This window comes from Mastomys coucha, unplaced genomic scaffold (assembly GCF_008632895.1).
Source record: "Mastomys coucha isolate ucsf_1 unplaced genomic scaffold, UCSF_Mcou_1 pScaffold16, whole genome shotgun sequence".
NCBI lineage: Eukaryota > Metazoa > Chordata > Mammalia > Rodentia > Muridae > Mastomys > Mastomys coucha.
Genome location: NW_022196898.1, coordinates 78,240,801 through 78,251,201, shown reverse-complemented (window position 1 = coordinate 78,251,201; position 10,401 = coordinate 78,240,801).

Below are 10,401 nucleotides of genomic sequence, written 5' to 3'. Positions count from 1 at the left end.
AGAGAGAGCACACTGAAGAGACACAGTTCATAGGGTATTGGATCATGTTGGTCCCTACAAGTCCCTGATAGGACCTATGTGGCCATCAGTCCTGGACAAGAGGTTCTCTCTGCTCTGGGCCTATGCTTTAGGGGACACTGCTCTAGCTTTCTCCTGGAAATATTTCATCCCACAATCAGAGGCCAGGAGTCCCAGGTGGCCCTGGGTTCCCTATCTCGACATTAGTCCAGAAGCTCCTACCCTGGGCTCCCCAAACTCATTCATGGGGCCTGAGAATCCCTTTTCTCTGGAGCATTTCTCAAAAGAGGATTGTGTGATTGATGTGTTACTGAAGGCTGTGGGTGTCTAAGGAGTTAGGACAGAGTGTGGGTGTGTGCTGAACTAACAGAGAAGGTCCTTCAAGGTAGAAATCGAGCCAGAGGTCTGCAAAGAGCAGGGTTTTCTGCTAGACAGGAAACAAACCGCGCCTGTAAAGCCATGTTTGGATGGAGAAATCTGAAGACTTTTAGGAATCTAATGTCAGACCCACCTTAAACACCTGTTTGTCCAAGTGGTAGGATAGAGCACACCTTTCCCAGTTGCGCGTTAGCATGATTTATATGACGTATGCAAGCATTTGGCACAAAGTGTTATCCTGTATTGCTCTGAGGTCTGCAGATGTCAAGACAGCTCTGGGTTTCTGGATCCTGAGTGGATGGGAAGCCATCAGAGCCACATTGCTTGGAAGCAGCTGTGCTGATCCAAGATGCAAAATTATTCATGTACTGCCCTCAAACAGTGTGTCTCCAGTCAATTCACCACGGAACATCAAATGGGTTTGTGGTTTCCTTTCTTCTGCAAAATGGAAGAAACATGGAACAGTTGTAAAGGACAGGCTGGGACAGAGAGTTTACATACCATCTTCTTGGGGGAAATCAATTTTCAGAAACAGTGTGTGGAATTTGAAAATCTAGAAATCGCTTTCATTAAAACCGACAATCCTCCAAGGCCCCTTGGGCTATCCTTAGGTAACCTTGCAAAGACACTCCATATGAAGAGCTCAGCTAGAATGGGACAGTGTTTGCTTGAAGCCCAAAGGCCTGGAATACAGTGCTGGTTCAGCCTCTGTTTCTGTCTCCTTGGTAAGTCACTTGTCCTGGTGCTGGGGTGTTGGCATAGTGATCTCCAAAGTCTCCCATTTGTGCACCCATTCATTAATTTCACGGCCTTCATGGTGAATTTGGTATCTGTTGTGTTCCAAGCACTGTAAGGGGCTCTAAGGGTTGATACAATAGCACCAATGCCCCCTAGGAGCTCGGGTCTAGCTCTTGGCAGATTAGCTTAGCCATGGTTTAAGCTACAATAGCACCTGTGACACACTAGGGAAATTTGCAGGACACGTATAAAATGTACAGGTCTGTCCTAACCAAACTGTCCTGACTCCATGAGTTTTCCAACATCCAATTAGCTTCTTATATTATCCAGGCCATGGTAGATTCCATGTAAATAAAGATACACAAAGCATTTTCAGAATGGCTGTTATAAATACCTAAATTTCTTTGTTTTGTTTTGTTTTGTTTTGGAGACAGGGTTTCTCTGTATAGCCCTGGCTGTCTTGGAAATCACTCTGTAGACCAGGCTGGCCTCGAACTCAGAAATCCTCCTGTCTCTGCCTCCCAAGTGCTGGGATTAAAGGCGTGTGCCACCACTGCCTGACAATACCTGAATTTCTAAGAATGAAGTCACTACGTAAAACTAGGGGAGATTATATTTTTATTCTAAACATTAACCTGGAGAAATCTAACATTTGGGGAAAGGGTAGCAACCCATAAAACCTTGACCTCTTGCCAGGTAATCTGAGAATCCCAAATGTAAAGAAACATTAAAAAATGCAAATGTGGCCGGGCGGTGGTGGCGCACGCCTTTAATCCCAGCACTTGGGAGGCAGAGGCAGGTGGATTTCTGAGTTCAAGGCCAGCCTGGTCTACAGAGTGAGTTCCAGGACAGCCAGGGCTACACAGAGAAACCCTGTCTCGAAAAACCAAAAAACCAAAAAAAAAAAAAAAAAAAAGCAAATGTGTGGGTAAAGTTCCTGATTTACATTTTTTAAAGAACTCTTTAATGCTAGATATTGTTTGCCCAAAAATCTGATTAATGACGAATCGGTTCATAGCCTAATACAAAAAAAAAAATAACAAGTCTATCATGTTCTGCCAAGAGCAATATGACTCCTGAGCTCTTTGCTTACTTACAAATTTGTCAACCTCGACTGTTGGCAATTGGAGAACATCAAAGGGTTTAAGCCCATTAGGATTTAGAAAGCTCCTTTGATGACTTGAAGTACTCACATTCATTCATTCAGCAAACATTAACTGGGTACTGTGCGTGTACTAGGCACCGCGTTAACACTGCCTCTGAGGAGAACTTCTGAAGCATGCGAAGGTTCCAGTCTCTTCCGGGCCCTGTGGTGTTTTGTTTCCACACAGTACCAGGCATGGCGCGGTGGAGAGAGCACAGACTCCCTTTGCTTACTCATTAGGTCTTGAGAAGTTCCTGCAAGTTAGTGTTTTATGAACATGCTAAATGAAAATAAAAATATCTTTCCAAGGTTGTTGGAAGAGTAGACATACCTGCTACTTACTTCATAATTACTTCTGGTTCCCTTTTCATATCTCTGCAGAAACTTAAACACTGAACACACCCGCCGTCAAACATGGTGTGAGATGAGCCATTGTGTTTCCTTAAGAACTACTTATGTTTGTAGTTTTATAGTTTTATGGAAGATGAGTTTCTGCCAAAGCAAAGCAGAGCAGGGGAGGCTGGGAAATCAACCTGGTCAAAGCCTGTTCAACAGAGACTTGCTACAGTGTACTTATTTACAGTGTACCGAAGACAGACAGCTATAGTGTACCAAAGACGGCTACAGTGTACCGAAGACAGCTACAGTGTACTCATTTACAGTGTACCGAAGACAGCTACAATGTACTCATTTATGATAATAAATAAATCTTTGGGCCTGAGCGAGGGGGTCCTAAATTCAATTCCCAACAATCACATGAAGGCTCACAACCATCTGTACAGCTACAGTGTACTCATACACATAAAATAAATAAATACATCTTTAAAAAAAATAAATAAAGTCACTCACACAGTGACTACCAAGTGTCTGTAACTCCAGTCTCAGGGGACCTGAGCCTTCTTCTGGTCTCCATGGTACGTGCATATATATATGCATGCAAAACACTCCTACACATAAAACATGGAAAAACGAATCTTTAAAAAGAGACATCAGGGGTCCACATTCAGGAGGACCAGTGCCCAAACTTCCCTTTTCCGTTTCAAAACTCTGAGCTTGACCACATGGTCCACAGTCTCCCACTTGAGAATCACCTTAGGGAACTGCTGGGGACACTGTTCCTTAAGAGATGGTTGAACATGTAGCCAAGACACATCTCTATCATGCTATACAAGGCTCAGAGAATACAAGGAAGAGGGGATGGGGGAGAGGTAGACATGGAGGGAGAGAGGGGGAAGGGAAGGAGAGAGAGAGGGAGGAAGGGAGAGAGGAAGGAAGAGAGGGAGGGAGGGAGGAAGAGAGAGAGAAAAAATAGGAAGAGAAAGAATAGGGAGAGGGATTGGGAAATTTTATCTGTAAGGCATTATCATGATCCCACAGCAGATGAGATCTTGTCTGGGCCTGCACAAAACTAGACTGGCCACTAATCTTGGAAGGACTTATGCAGCCCTATCCCTTCCTGCTGAACTATTGGCTACTGGGGGATTCTGGAGGAGGGACAGTCACTGCCTTCAGCTATGTACTCAGAGGTGAGCCCACCAAGCACCTGTGGACAGCTCTAAACCTGTGGTCCGCAGTCATTGCCTTCAGCTATATAACTCAGAGGTGAGCCCACCAGGCTCCCGTGGACAGCTCCAAACATGTGGTCCATAGAAGGTCCTGGTTCAACTCAGTGGGTCACAACACAAAACCAAAGGACATAAATGTGAAAGGGGTCTTCTAGGGAGGGGGAAGTGACTGTGGTGGGGGGGAGACCAAAGATCTGTGGAGAGAGTGACAGATGTTTTAATAAACATATGAAACTTTTAAGGAACAAATTTAATAAAGATTATACTTAAAAATAAATCAGGTTCCTAGCTGGGCATGGTGAAGCACGCCTTTAATCCCTCACATTCATGAAACAGAAACAGGCAGATCTCTGAGTTCAAGGCCAGCCTGGTCTACAGAGTGAGTTCCAGGACAGCCAGGGCTACATAGAGAAAACCTGCCTTGAAAAACCAAAAATTTAAAATTAAACTAAAAAAAAAAAAAAATCAGACTCCTGAACTCAAGTAAGAACCCCCTCTGGCAGAACCTCTTAAAATCTGGACCCCAAACCTTCATTTAAACATATTCTCATCAACCTGGATCCTGCATCTTGGACTGTCTTTTTTTTTAAAAGATGGGAGTGTGTGTAATTTGTTTGATGGAAAAGACTTTCATCATTGTTAGAAGATTCCGAATCATCTCTGTCTGTCTCAGTCATCTGACCTATAAATACCAAGAAGATAATGAGGATTTCAGAGAAATGGTAGTCTCTGCTGTCCATGCCTGAGTTTGTGTGGTCAGGAGTTCTCTTCGAATGATTAAAAGAAAATGACTGTGTTGGAAACAAGCAAAAAGTCAACTGATACCATCCAAAACGGTTTTTGTGTCTTTGTGAGGAATTGTGGACACACACACACACACACACACACACACACACACACACACACACACGGGTTGAAGTGCCGAAGCTGTATATGATTAGTTCTGGGCAGAAGCGCATTAGGACATCTGAAAACCACAACTGGAGACATCTATTCTGATGGGCCTAATGTTGTGCGTATTTCCTTTCAACTGAACTTGAGGGAAAGTACTTTGATACAATGTACATATGGAAATATTTTACAGCATTCTTAAAAAGTTAGATATTTCATTTAATATATATAAAACATACTCTTTTCTTTTCAATGCACATAAATACAGCCAAATCAATGCCTTCAAGGGTCCTTCGTCATTTTCAGCCCACGTATTTTTGTTTTGTTTCTTTCTGTGTGTGTTGGTGCCTTGAGTTTGCTGTGTTTGGAAGGCCTGGCTGACAGTCCTGGAGCCAGGGTCTTTGCTCGGGACGTTTGGCCATCAGCAGCATCAGCGGCTGCTCAGATGCACTCCACACACTCACCTCTGGAGAGATCATTTCTGGAGGTGAGAAGGCCCTTTGATTTCCCAGCAGCTCTGAAAGCTGTTGATGAGATTGGCCGTGGTGCAGCCGCCCATTTGCAAGGACTTGGAGTTCTGAAGCCATTGCCATATTTCACATATGCAGTGAAATTGCAATCTGGGTTTTAGTTCAAATTCTTTGAAAAGATTAAAGTCTGTTCTTTTAGATGGTATTCCTAACCTTGGGGTAAAGGATGCCTTGAAAAGATAGTCTTCAATCAAAAGAATCCATTAATACTGCTTACATTTTTTTTTTTTAAAGGGCATAGGGAGACGGAACAGATGATAGGAGATAGCATTTGCTGTCAGGTTTTTAATCTTGTATATTAATGACTTTTAAAAAACACTTATTATTATATGTCTGTGTGTATGTATGTATGTATGTATGTATGTATGTATGTATGATTGCCCATGAGCATATGCATGCCACAGCATACACATGGACATCAGACAACAACTTGTGGGCATTGTCTCTCTCCTTCCACCATATGGGGTCTTGCATATTTATTAAAAGATGTATTGTGTTAAAAATTAATAGAATTTTTCTTTGTAAAAATATTTAGTTGGCCAAAATTTGCCAAACCCACTTTTAAAATTTTATAAATCTATATGGTTTTCAAGGCAGCTAGATATACTTAAAAAATCCTGGGTTTGATATTTTATTCATTTGAAAATGATGCTTTCAGGAGGTTTTTCTTTCATCTTTAAAGGAGTAAACCATTTGCATTTTAAAGATATGCTGGAGCGCTCCAGGAAGCAGTCTTTTCTATTTATGTTATATTTAATTGCACTTACTTGATCATAGCATCCAGGCAAGTTTTTAAAAAACAAGTTTGCCTTTTTACTACGCTTGTGAACACAGTTGACAAATCTCAATTTATCAAAAGTACGTTTGGCCCAGTAAAACTGGGCATGACGGAGTACAAGAAAAGAGAAACCCTGCCCCACTGTGGCCACAGGAAGGAATTACAAGTGGGAAGTTCAAATGGTTATTTGAATTCTACAAGCTTTGCCGGAAAGATTTTATTTCAATGTATATACATATATTTTTCTACAAAACGTCTATATGTCTGTGGTCGTGCATGCATATATTTTAGTATAGACTGACTGCTATCCAGCAATCCAACCCTTTCTTAACAGCCCTCACCTCGCTCACCCCCAGCGGCCATCTAACCCTTCAACACATAGAGAAACTCGGCCCCGAACTTTGGCAGATTCCCTTTTTCTCTTTAGCACCTCAGAACTCGAGTCCACGTGAACCGCGGCGGAAGGCCTCAGCCAGTTTCTGACCATGTCAGCGTCAGAATTTTGACCACATCTACGGTTAGAAATCGTTCATCTGAAGAGTGACCTTGACATCTACTCCAGGGTATTATTGGATAGGTTGGATAAGAAGACATGGCACTGGGGGGTGGCGGCTCAAGCCTTTAATCTCGGCACTCAGGAGGCAGAGGCAGGCAGATATCTATGAGTTTGAGGCCAGCCTGATCTACAGAGTTACAGGCCAGTCAGGACTTCATAGAGAAAGTCTGTCTCGGAAAACAAAACAAAACAAAACCACACACACACACTAAAGATAGCATAATTCCTATGCACAGTGGGCATATATCTTGGTTGTGTAATACCTCTGCCTTTTCTGGTTTTTCTTTTTCTAGGCCAAGTGTGTGTGGCAGCACATGTCTGGAATCTCAGCTACAGGAGGAGATCAGGCAGGTAGATCAAAAATGCAAGGCCAGTCAGTCCTGGCACCTGGCACTATCTTATCTCAAAACTTAAAATGGGAGGGTCTGGAGATATGGCTTAGTGGATAAGAGCAAGCCAACTTGCTCGTCCAGAGGACCTAGGCTCAATTCACAACTGTTTCTAACTCCTGTTCCAGGGTATCCAAGGCACACATATATAAGCAGGCAAAAGACACATACACAGGGCTGGAGAGATGGCTCAGTGGTTAAGAGCTCTGACTGCTCTTGCAGAGGTCCTGAGTTCAATTCCCACCAACCACATGGTGGCTCACAACCATCTGTAATGGGGTCTGATGTGTGAGATAGATGCAGAGTACTCATATACATAACAGGACTGTGGAAGGGTGTTCTGTAGGAGCTTGGAAGATCATGTTGAGAACCATGCAGAAGATGGAGGCCTGGCTTGTGAAAATTCAGAGGGAAGATTAAAGACTCTTATCAGGGTCATTGCTATTTTGATTGTGAAGATTCTGTGGTTCTGGTTAGCTTCAGCTGAAGAATCAGCTGTGATTAACAAGATTCCAGAACTACTAAAGCGAAACCTTTGCATTACTGGGACTATTGATGCTGGTTAGCTGGAGCTAAGAAATTAGTGGTGATTAAGAAGAGACCAGCATCACTGAGGTGACATCTTCTAGGAAGTGTTTTCTGAGAACATAAAGAAGCTGTGTTCCAGAGATAGCCAAGGTTGTACCTTGTGCTGCAGCAGGACTTGGTAATGTGTAAGAGTCACCCAGGTGGTACTGGTTTTGAAGGCATGAAGGGGTCATGAAGAGCAGCTGAGGCTCAGCACAGTGAGAGGCCAAGGAAGGCCATTGGTGAAGAGGCAGCCTCAGTTTGCAATTGATGGCCCAGGACTGAAGGGGGCAAAGGAGTTGAAGCATGGCACCATGAAGAGAGCCTATGAGAGGCTATTGGTGAAGCCTAGTTACAGTGGAAGACAGCAGTGTTTTGGAAATGCCAGTACCTTGTGATGAGCACCAAGAACAGCAGCAGCAGTGGAGTACAGGCATCTGGAGCCTAGAAGACAAGGTGTGTGCTACAAATGGCAGGGCTGGAGAAGTGACCAAAGCCCTTAGAGGAGCCCAGAAGATCGTGAGTTGGATCCCAGACATTGGACGATTGGAGTTTGATTTTTGCTTTTGATTGTGACTGTGCTCTGATATTTTTCCCTCTTGAAGGAAGAAAGTATTTTAGTGGAGCCCACAGTTAAGAGACTTTTAATTGTAAAAAGACTTTGAATTTTAAAGAGATTGGATATTGTAAAGGGATTGAAATTTTAAGAATTTGCAAAGGGGCTGGTGAGATGGCTCAGCAGTTAAGAGCACTGACTGCTCTTCTGAAGGTCCTGAGTTCAAATCCCAGCAACCACATGGTGGCTCACAACCATCCGTAATGAGATCTGACACCCTCTTCTGGTGCATCTGAAGATGGCTACAGTGTACTTTATAATCATAAATAAATCTTTGGGCCAGAGCGAGAGCAAGTGGGAGGGGGGGTCGACCGGAGCAAGCAGAGGTCTTAAAAGTCAACTCCCAACAACCAGATGAAGGCCCACAACTATCTGTATAGCTACAGTGTGTACTCATATACATAAAATAAATAAATAAAAAAAGAATTTGCAAAGACTGTGGGGCTTTTAAAGTTAGTTAGATCTTGGGGATGAATAAGAAAGTAAGAAAGGGTTGAGGCTTAATAGTGATGTGTTTGTGTGAAAAGTTGACAAGGGGTCAATTGTACAGGCTGGTTTTGTGTCAACTTGACACAGGCTGGAGTTATCACAAAGAAAGGAGCTTCCGTTGAGGAAATGCCTCCATAAGATCCAACTGTAAGGCATTTTCTCAATTAGTGATTAAGAGAGGAGGGCCCCTTGTGAGTGGCACCATCCCTGGGCTGGTAGTCTTTTTAAAAAGATACATATACATAAAATAAATATTTAAAAAAATTTAAAGAGGAACCAGCAAGATGACCTAGTGGGTAAAAGGCACATGAGGCATACACGTGCACGCGCGCACATGCACACACACACACACACACACACACACACACACACACACATTGTAAAATTTTTTAAAGTGATAAGAATTTTTAAAGGGGTGGGGATGTAATGTCAGTGGTGGATCCCTTCCCTAGCACGTGCATACCCTTCCCTGGCCACGTTACTAGGATAAGAAAAAGAAAAAAATCTTTTCCCAAGATTAATTTCCTTTATTGGGCTGTACCCCACACCCTGGCCATTGCCCTGGACAAGGGTAAGTTATTTAATCCCCTTCCTTCTCCCTGGCATCTTTATTTTTTTCTGTGATCTTCTTCCTTAATTTTATAGAAACATATCCAGGTTTTCCATCCTTAGACATCTCTCCCCGCTACCACTTGATCTCTCCTTATTCACATATATGTACATACATTACAAATATACATATGTATATCTCCAAGTGTGATGAGTGAACAAATCCATTTTTTAAAGATTTTTTTTATTTTACGTGAGTACACTGTCTCTGTCTTCAGACATACCAGAAGAGGGCATCAGTTCCCATTACAGATGGTTGTGAGCCACCATGTGGTTGCTAGGAATTGAACTCAGGACCTCTGGAAGAGCAGTCAGTGCTCTGAGCCATCTCTCCAGCCTCTGTAAACCCATTTTAAATTCACTGTATTTTTGTTTTTGAGACAGGATCTTATTTTGTAGCTAAGGCTGGCTTTGAACTTTCAACGGCACCGTTTTAGCCTTCAGTGGCTGGGATTATAGGTGTGTGCTATTCTTTTCTTTTCTTTTTTCTAGACAGAGTTTCTCTGTATAGATCTGCCTGCCCTAGAACTTGCTCTGTAGACCAGGTTGGCCTCAAACTCAGGGATCAGCCTGTCTTCACCTTTTAAGTGCTGGGATTAAAGGCTTGAGCTACTATTTTTTTTTTTTAAGTTCCACTTTTTGTTCCCTTCTGCTCTTTGGTTTCTGTCACTGTGCTGCTGGAATTAATGAATTAAATTACCAAATATTTATGAGCACAGGGTGCCTAGTAAGGATTCAGATCTGTTTTCTGGCCATTTTAATACTTTGTATTTGACATGTTCTAGGGTTAATGGTCACTAAGGGCGGGCCTTTTGTCAAATGCAGTGGCTTCCTTCCGTTTTATTTCATCTGACATGTGGAAACTCTCTTCTGCCACTTCTATATGTATGTCTGGCCCGTCTGCACCTTTGATCTTCTGTATTTACTTTGTAGTATCCTCCTCATCTTGTGGGCGAGTCCCTGGGCATCCGTCGGCAGCTCTTTTCTTTCTCTTTTAACTTTGGTCTGTGAACTTCCTATAATTTTATTCTTCATTGGGTGGATATGTGTGGGTGTTTTTTTCTGGAAAGAGAATTTATACTTTTTTTAAAAAAACCCAGCTTCACATGGTATATGACCCTTCCACAAAAAAA